At 38.0% G+C, this 9,159-nt stretch overlaps 1 long non-coding RNA gene across 1 annotated transcript in view; it reads right to left on the bottom strand.

Annotated features, from left to right (window-relative positions):
• Positions 1-2,553: 2,553 nt before the first annotated feature.
• The window catches only part of LOC127527939 (uncharacterized), a 31,643-nt gene continuing 25,037 nt past the window's right edge, over positions 2,554-9,159 (bottom strand). Inside the window, exons 3-4 of the long non-coding RNA XR_007935124.1 lie at positions 7,907-8,042; positions 2,554-6,970 (exon numbers count right to left, since the gene is read on the bottom strand). This is a non-coding gene — a long non-coding RNA (uncharacterized LOC127527939). The remainder of the gene's footprint in view (positions 6,971-7,906; positions 8,043-9,159) is intronic.

Genomic DNA, 9,159 nt, shown 5'->3' with positions numbered 1-9,159 from the left:
ATGTATCAACCATAACCCAATCACTTTGGAAAATGTAGAATTTTTAACACAGAAATATTTAAGGGAAGAGAGCAAACTTTGGGGCTTATCAGTTGAATTTTTTCTAGATAATAATAATAATAATAATAATAATTCTTAACATTTTTATAGCGCTTTACTCACTACTCAAAGTGCTTCAGTGAGTGGGGAGCCACTTTAGCCACCACTAATGTGTAGCACCCACTTGCTGATGCACTGGCAGCCACTTTTGCACTAGTATGCTCACCACACATTAGCTGTTAGGTGGTTAAGGGGTGAAAGACAGAGACAGGGGATGATTAGGGGGGGCAGAATGGATGAGGCTGTGATGGGCAATTTAGGCAGGACATCGGGATACATCCTACTCTTTACAAAGGATGCCCAGGGATCTTTAATGACCAACATAGAGTCAGGACCTTGGTTTTGCAACTTATCTGAAGGACAGTGCCATTTTTGCAGCACAGTGTCCCCATCACTGCACTGGGACATTGGAATCTACATTTAGACTACAAGGTAAGCACCCCCTGCTGGTTTCACCAGCACTTCTTTCAGCAGCAACCCACATTTTCCTAGATGGTTTCCCATTCAAGTACTGACTGGGCCTGAGTATGCTTAACTTCAGGTGGAATACTAGAATACTTTCAGTAAATCGGGTGCTCTAATTTCTGGTCCCGATTTTCACTGTCTCGTAATCAGTAAATGATTTTTCACTTTCACTAATCTCCAGGTTTAGTATGGTTTTCTTAAGAAGTACGTTGTTATAAATCCTTGAAAGCATTGCTTCCCTAAAGCACTCTCCATTTGAAGAGTGAAGATTATAATATATATAATGGGTAATATTTGTCTTTTTGCATATTTACATTTTTTTAATTTTACTGATAGATAAGTCAGTGGCAAAACAGTGCTGTGGTTAGTGCAACCACCTCACGGTTCCAGAAAATTTAAATACTAGTCCTAGATGCATCACCATCTATACAGAGATGTACGTTCTCCCCATTGCCAACATGTGTGTTCTTCAGAGTCCAGGTGTTCTTCTCAAGTGCCAAAAGACATGGCTTGATTGAGACTCTTAATTTGCCCTTCCGGAGTGTGCCTTGTAATGGTGCCTCATTCAGGATCAGTTCCTGGATAAGATGGATGCCTCTGCTGCCTTACACTGGAATGTGCAGGATGAGAAAAAACAGATTAATGACTGATCATTGTTGTCTTTAAAGGTCTACTTACCTCTCTGGACTTTCTAATAATGTGAAGGTTATTCTCTATATATGTAAAACTGTTTTTGTATAGAAATGACTTTTCTTCTGTGTCTGCTTCCAGAAATCTTGCAATCTTGAATAATTTTTTTTTTATGATCTGTTTGTAGCCGATGGGTTAATTTCATAACTGTTAGATTAGATTATACTTTATTTGTCCCAAAGGGGAAATTAAAACTTTTAATGAAGTTCAAAAATTGTATACTGATTATTTTTGTGTTTGTATGCCAGCCCAATTATGAATTTTAATTTATAAAACGTTTGACTCACTGTTGTATCTATTGCTTCTCACTATATTTAACAGAGAATGTTTGACCTATAAAAATGAAAAGGATTACAGAAAAAAATATGAAAGTAAAAAAATATTCATGAATAGATTTCAAAACATCCCAACTATCTGAGAATTTCCTATTTTCTATTTTTCTGTTATAGTAGTCCAGCACTCTTTTGCCCCAATATTTAATTTTAAAGCTGTCTTATATAAATTAATTATGAAGGCAAATGATAATTTTCATGATGAAAAGGAAGTTTGCTTCCCCAGCCACACCTATCCTCTGTCATTCTAATCGAATAAAGGGCATTTTCTCATGATCTCCAAATTCCTAACACAGACAGCCCTTCAGCTGTCTCTCTCAAAGTGTTGCAATTAAAAATGACCACCAGTGATCTCTCTACGCTGTGCTTCACTTCATGAGTACATCTGAAGTGAAACTCTGCCAAAGAGTTACCATCTGGCTGGGTGATACCAACGTGAATAATAACAAAGGGCCAAAATGAAATCTGACAAACGATCATTTCTACCTACTGCATGTTGCAATACATCCTCCTAGGGAACAGAGGGTAATTGTGCAATGGTCATTAAAAGCATTGACAACTATTGCAAGAACAAATTCATGTTTTAGATGGGTAATTGTTAAAAGGAAAATGACTGTGACTTATCAGAATTGTAGTTCTGTTTTGTTGTTTTATTTTTTATTTTTAGAATTTCTCCCCACTCCCTGGCTTACATTTACATTTTGTCTTGTGATGTCTCTCTGTTCACTTTGCTACCTGCAGGTCGCCAACAAGTAAATCCGGGTTCTTGGAAAAAACAAAAGAAAGAAATCACAAGTAGTGCCCTGAACAACAACAACAACATTTATTTATATAGCACATCTTCATACAAATAATGCAGCTCAAAGTGCTTTACATGATGAAGAAAGAGAAAAAAGACAAAAAAATTAAAATTAAAATAAGGGAACACTAATTCACATAGAAAAAAAAGTAAGGTCTGATGGCCAGGGAGGACAGAAAAAAACAAACAAAAAAAACCCCCAGAAGGTTGCAGAAATAAAATAAAATGTGCAGGGGTTCTAGGCCACAAGACCTCAATCAGTCCTCAATGTATTCAGGGTTCTCATGGAAGAACTTGATGATGACGGTCATTTGGACTTCTGGCCTTTAATCCATCAATATAGGGACATCACAGTGCTTTGATCAGGTGGTGGTGGCGCAGGTCGCCACCCCAGAAACCCGGAAAAAGAACAGAACAGAAGAGAAAGTAGGGGTTAGTACGGATTTTGGAGCCACCATGAATAATCATGATAATTAATCGAATATATACACAGCATCAGGATTAAACTAAGATGAAGCTATGAGAAAGCCATGTTAATGTTTTCAGCAGTGTTTTTAAGTGCTCCACTGTATTAGCCTGGTGAATTCCTATTGGTAAGCTATTCCAGATTTTAGGTGCATAACAGCAGAAGGCCGCCTCACCACTTCTTTTAAGTTTAGCTCTTGGAATTCTAAGCAGACACTCATTTGAAGATCTAAGGTTACGATTTGGAGTGTAAGGTGTAAGACATTCCAAAATATAAGATGGAGCGAGATTATTTAAAGCTTTGTAAACTATAAGCAGTATTTTAAAGTCAATTCTAAATGACACAGGTAACCAATGAAGTGACATCAAAACTGGAGTGATGTGCTCGGATTTTCTTTTCCTAGTTAAGATTCTAGCAGCTGCATTATGCACTAGTTACAATTGATTGATGTCTTTTTTGGGTAGTCCATGAGAGGGGAGCGTTGCAGTAATCTAGTTGACTGAAAACAAAAGCGTGGATTAATTTCTCAGCATCTTGCAATGTTATAAGGGGTCTAACTTTTGCTATATTTCTTAAGTGGAAAAATGCTGTCCTAGTAATCTGATTAATATGTGATTTAAAATTCAGGTCAAAATCAATATTTACCCCTAAATTCCTTACCTCCATTTTGACTTTTAATCCTAATGCATCAAGTTTATTTTTAATAACCTCATTATATCCATTATTGCCAATCAGTAAAGTTTTTGTTTTCTTTTTATTTAGTTTGAGAAAATTACTACTCATCCATTCAGAAACACAAGTAAGACATTGTGTCAGTGAATCAAGAGAGTCAGGGTCGTCAGGCGCTATTGATAAATACAGTTGTGTGTCATCAGCATAGCTGTGGTAGCTCACGTTATGCCCCGAGATAATCTGACCTAATGGAAGCATGTAAATCGAAAAGAGCAGCAGACCCAGGATAGAGCCTTGTGGAACACCATATAGAATATCATGTGTTTTTGAAGTTTAATTACCACAACTAACAAAGAATTTTTTACCTGCCAGTTAGGATTCAAACTAATTTAAGACACTGCCAAAGAGGCCCACCCATTGACTAAGGCGATTTCTAAGAATATTGTGATCAATGGTGTCAAATGCGGCACTCAGATCTAAGAGGACGAGAATAGATAAACAGCCTCTGCCTGCATTTATCCGCAAGTCATTTACTACTTTAACGAGTACAGTTTCTGTACTGTGATTTGTTCTAAAACCTGACTGAAATTTATCAAGAATAACATGTTTATTGAGGTGGTCATTAAGCTGCATAATGACTGCCTTCCCTAGAATTTTACTTAAGAAAGGCAGGTTAGAGATGGGTCTAAAATTTTCAAAAGCAGAGGAGACAAGATTATTTTACTTGAGGCAGTCTTAAGACAGTCTGGGAAGAATATTATCAATTAGCACACCCAATACTTCTTTGAAAAAACTTATTGGTATTGTGTCGAGGATGCAGGTGGAGGGTCTCAGTTGAGAAATTATTTTATGTAAATCAGGTAAATCTATCCTGGTGAAAGAATTTAATACTCGTTTGATCTTCTAACGAGAGGTAGTGGACCCAAGATGAATTTAATGTGTTAACACAGATTGTTATAGAAACGGAACACACGTGAAATGCATGTGTTCTAAATAATGATCGATTATTTCCACTGTAAAACTTCAGCACTTCACTCCCAGATAATCAATCAAGGAATGAGCTGGAAGAAGTTTGTGCACGGTCTGTGGCGGTGGGGGATGGAATAGCAGGCTGCTTGCTGCTTGTCTTAATCGGCACATTTACAGGACAAAAGACGCTGACAGAGAGGTGCGAACGGATTTAAGGTGGGCCGGATCTACGAGTTTTTTCGTAGGCTCTGGTAATTCTAGTGTTAACCAACAAGATGTTAGCCATCAACAATCTTATTAGTGATAGGAAAATTGATTGTATTGCACTAAGTGAAACGTGGCTTAGCTCAGATGGTGCAGCTGTTTTAATCGAATCTGCGCTTCCAAATTATAGCTTTGCTCATGCGGATCGCCAAGGTAAGAAAGGCGGCAGCTTAGCAAACATTTACTCGAGCCGGTTAAAGTGTAAAGATGTCGGCATTGGCAAATTCAAGTCCTTTGAGTATCTTGCCATTGTTATTCATGGAGTTTCTCAGTTTCTAGTATTATCCGTGTATAGACCTTCTAAATACAATGCGTCTTTCTTTGAGGAATTCTCAGACTTGGTGTCAATTGTAATTACAATCTATGATACACTCCTAATAGTCAGTGACTTTAACTTTCATATTGATAATCAGTGTGACCCGAAAGTAAAAGAATTCATAAACCTCCTGGACTCTCTTGATTTGAGCCAGCACATTAGTCAGCCAACACATAAAGCAGGTCATACGTTAGACTTACTAATTACCAAAGTACTAAAAGTTGATGTGAAGCAGATAATTGATACTGGTCTATCAGACCATTTTCTGTTACTATTTAATATAGAAATAATGATAGAAAATATTCATGAAAAGCATATTGTTAAAAAACGCTTCTTTGATTCATCAGCAGCTTCAAAATTTACAAACATTTTAAGCAACCAGTCCATTTGTAGTGCTAACTACAATAGTGAGAATAATGTAAATAGTAAGGTGGAAAATTTTAATATTAAGGTGAGAGCTGCTGCTGACCTAGTCGCACCTGAAAAGATAGTTAAAAAGTCTTCTAGTACTGTTATACCGTGGAAGACCCAAAGAGTGTCTGAGTGTACAGGACAAAAGACGCTGACAGAGAGGTGCGAACGGATTTAAGGTGGGCTGGATCCACGAGTTTTTTCATAGGCTCTGGTAATTCTAGTGTTAATGCTCTAACATTTAATAGAGCCATATTTAATGTTTCAGAAGAGCAGAACTGAATTGTATGTGCGTTATGGGTATTTGAGATAGAAATTAAGTTATTTTTATTAGCGCCGCTCTGGGCATATTTTTTACTTAATCTATAATCAATTTTTATAGTTTTAATGCATTGTTCATCTAGAGGTGTAATTATAATTAAATTATTCGTATTTATGCTGCACTGCCTACATTTTTTACGTGCACTGAAGTTAGTTATTAGAGTGTTAAAGCAGTTCACTTTTGAGGAAGATTTTCTTACCCAAAATATCACAAGCATAACGGAAGGGATTAGAAGTAAAAATAGAGTGTCAAGAGAGACAACTTACCTTAGCAATGTTTTCGGAGAGGACCCAGGCGCCGAATCTATTTGGGTGCAGACCATCCCGCTTAAAGAAACGCGGCCTCTCCCAGAAGAGGTCCCAGTTGTCTATGAACCCGATGTTTTGACTCTCGCAGAAGCCTTTCAGCCAGATGTTTAATGCCAGCAGATGACTGTAATACTCGTTTGATCTTCTAACGAGAGGTAGTGGACCCAAGATGAAAATTCTTGCAGCCGGGGTCCTCTCCTTCATGGCGTTAATTAGTGCTGCAAAGTCCGCCTTGAGAATCTCCAACTGTCGGTGTCTCACGTCGTTAACCCCGGCATGTATCACAATAGATCCCACTGCCCTGTTCTTGTTCCTCTCGAAGACTGTTGGCGCACATCTCATAACCTCTCAGACACGAGCACCGGGAAAACAAGAGACAAAAGATTTCTGATTAGGGCAGGCGATGTTTAGGTTTCTTATGATTGAATCACCAATCACAAATACATCTAAAGGCAAACTAGGGGCGTGGAGAGGGTCGAACTGGTTCTGGGTGGAGATGCTTGCCTGTGCCGATGAAGGTGTTCTAGCCTTAAACCTCCACCTGCATAGCTGAAACAGGCCAGATTCTTCATCGTTGGCATCATTGCTCCGACGACGAGGCGCAGGGGTGAAGCTCACTTGGCCTTGAAAGTGAGCGGCACAGCATGAAGTCGATAGATAGATAGATAGATCGATGTTACCAAACCGCGATTTGCTCTGACATTTTCTGATGTCGGGGAGGATTTTTCCAGCAGATCCCTCAGGTGCTTCCGTCTGGACAGGAGTTTCTGGATCTGGATGTCGAGAGCCTGGAGTTCTTCGACAACACGGTTCATCTCCCTGTTGGTCATTGTTTGCTTCTGCTTCCGCTTCGTACCCTAGGAAAGAATGAAAGAGAGAGTGTTAGACTGAATGTGAAGAGCAGAGCTGGTTTTCTTTTTTTTTTTTTTTTGAGAGATGATATGGCAGAAGGATTGTTTCTCTTTAACTATGTAAGGTATTGCTCAATAGTCCCTCTGATTTAATAGACATTTTATAATTCATTTTTAACTGTATTTTAAAGGGCATTTTTCTCCCAAACTCACTGTATACCTGTAGTTCTGTTTTGTACATTGTCTTTTCTGAATTGTCTTGTATTGGGATTGAAAGTGAGGGAACTTTGTAACTAGATTACATGGTTTTGTGTTTCTGCTTTACAATAATAATTTCTTAATAATTTCTTACAATAATAATTTCTTAACTTTTTCAGCTTGTTCTGTTGGTGTCTAATATATTTGTGTCAGAGGTCAACTGGGTCTCCAGATTGTTTATTTTAATTTTTGCTGCACCTCTAGAGATTGTAACCTTAAAATCGGATCCGCTCTGCTGGGGGAAGTGACTTGCTACAACTCTTTCATTCCTCTTTTGCCCATTTTGTGCGTCTCAGGTGTTGAATTGATTCAATCAGTATTTAGCTGAAAGTCCCATTTAAGAGCCTTGCTACCATAGCTACTTTGCTGTGGCATTAACTCTTGTAGTGGTGTTCTTTGACTACCTTTTTTGCCTTTTTGACAGGTTGGTGGTCTCATGACTATTTTATTGTTTTCATATTGTAACATTTGTGGGATGCTTGGACCACAGGGAAGAGAACGCATGCCCAAATTTTAAGGAGAAAACATTTTTTTTTATGTGATGAACACAATTAGGATTTTATTTGAGTCTCTCTGTATTTTAATAATCCTCTCTAAGGAGGCCACTAAGACTCTAATGAAATTTTTTGAAGAGTAGAACAGGGCAACTGCATAGGCTGGAATACCTTTATAGAAGTAAATTACCATCTTATCTTCCAGGGCTCCTTTTACTTGTGGTGCTTGGGTCTTGACGAGAAGAGGTAGGTGTGGCTTTTCTGTTCTCACTGGGCTTTCCAGGGTCCTGCTCTTCCTCCTGGGTGGGACTGGTACCCTCCGGTTTCTGATATGGAGAAATAATTAGAAAATAACTTTCAATATCAGGAGTTCCCCAGCCAAGTACCTGGGATTTCTCAGTTCTCTTCAACCAGACATAACGAGGAGCTTGAGTAAACCATGATGGTCCCCATTACGGTTTTTGGATTCTAAGATAGATGTTTTTAGATGTGTGGACTTTAGCCTTTAGTTTAGTTGAGTTTTTGTTGTATTTCATTTGAAGCGTTTATTTCCTTTAGTACTTTGAGTTTTTTTGTTTGCATTTTGGAGTTTTTTTTATATTTTCACTTTAGTTTGGTGAGTATTTGAAATTTGTAGATTAGATTAGATTAAATAAACTATATTTTTCCAAGGAGAAATTTAGATGCATGCAGCAAGAGAAACATAAAAACAGAGATAAAGACTCACAGGACCAATAATGCAATCAATCAATAAATAAATGAAGGTATATTGTGCAGAAATTGTAAAATTAACTTAAAGTTAGTATTTGGTCTGGGATGTCAGGAGGAAACAATGAATTGTCTGATAGCTGTGGGCAGAAAAGACCCCCCTGAGGCGCTTCTTAGCACACAATGGAGGAATGAACCTTTGGCTAAAAGTGCTCCAAAAGAGTGACTTCTGGAGGGGATGGAAAGAATTCTTCATGATGGCATGTAATTTCACCACCATTCTTTTTTCTATTACTGTATGTTGTTAATTTCGATGTTTTACTTTTTTTTTGGACATTTTGTTCCTATTTACACTAATCTATTGTTTGAAATTGCCAAAATCACCAAAAGGCCTAAGCCACACAAAACATTTCGTATTTATATTAATTGGGCTTTTAGCAATTTTGTCCAGATGATAACACGCATTATGTGGATTTTTTTTTGTTCTTTATTTCACCTTATACAATTTCTTGTGTTAGGAATTTGTTAGTTTTCGCATACCCCTTGGGGTCAGAGCTTTGTACAGTGCCCCTGGATCTATTACAGGTTAAGGGTCTTGTTCAAGGGCCCAGCAGAGTAGGATCTCTTTTGGCAGTGACGGGGATTCGAACTGGTAACCTTCTGGATACCAGCGCAGATCCTTAGTCTCAGAGCCACCACTCCGCCCAATTTGAAAATTATTGAGTTGCTAATCTA

Source organism: Erpetoichthys calabaricus, chromosome 5, assembly GCF_900747795.2.
Source record: "Erpetoichthys calabaricus chromosome 5, fErpCal1.3, whole genome shotgun sequence".
Taxonomy (NCBI): domain Eukaryota; kingdom Metazoa; phylum Chordata; class Cladistia; order Polypteriformes; family Polypteridae; genus Erpetoichthys; species Erpetoichthys calabaricus.
Note: the sequence above shows the minus strand (reverse complement) of the source record. Positions and strands in the feature narration are given on the sequence as shown.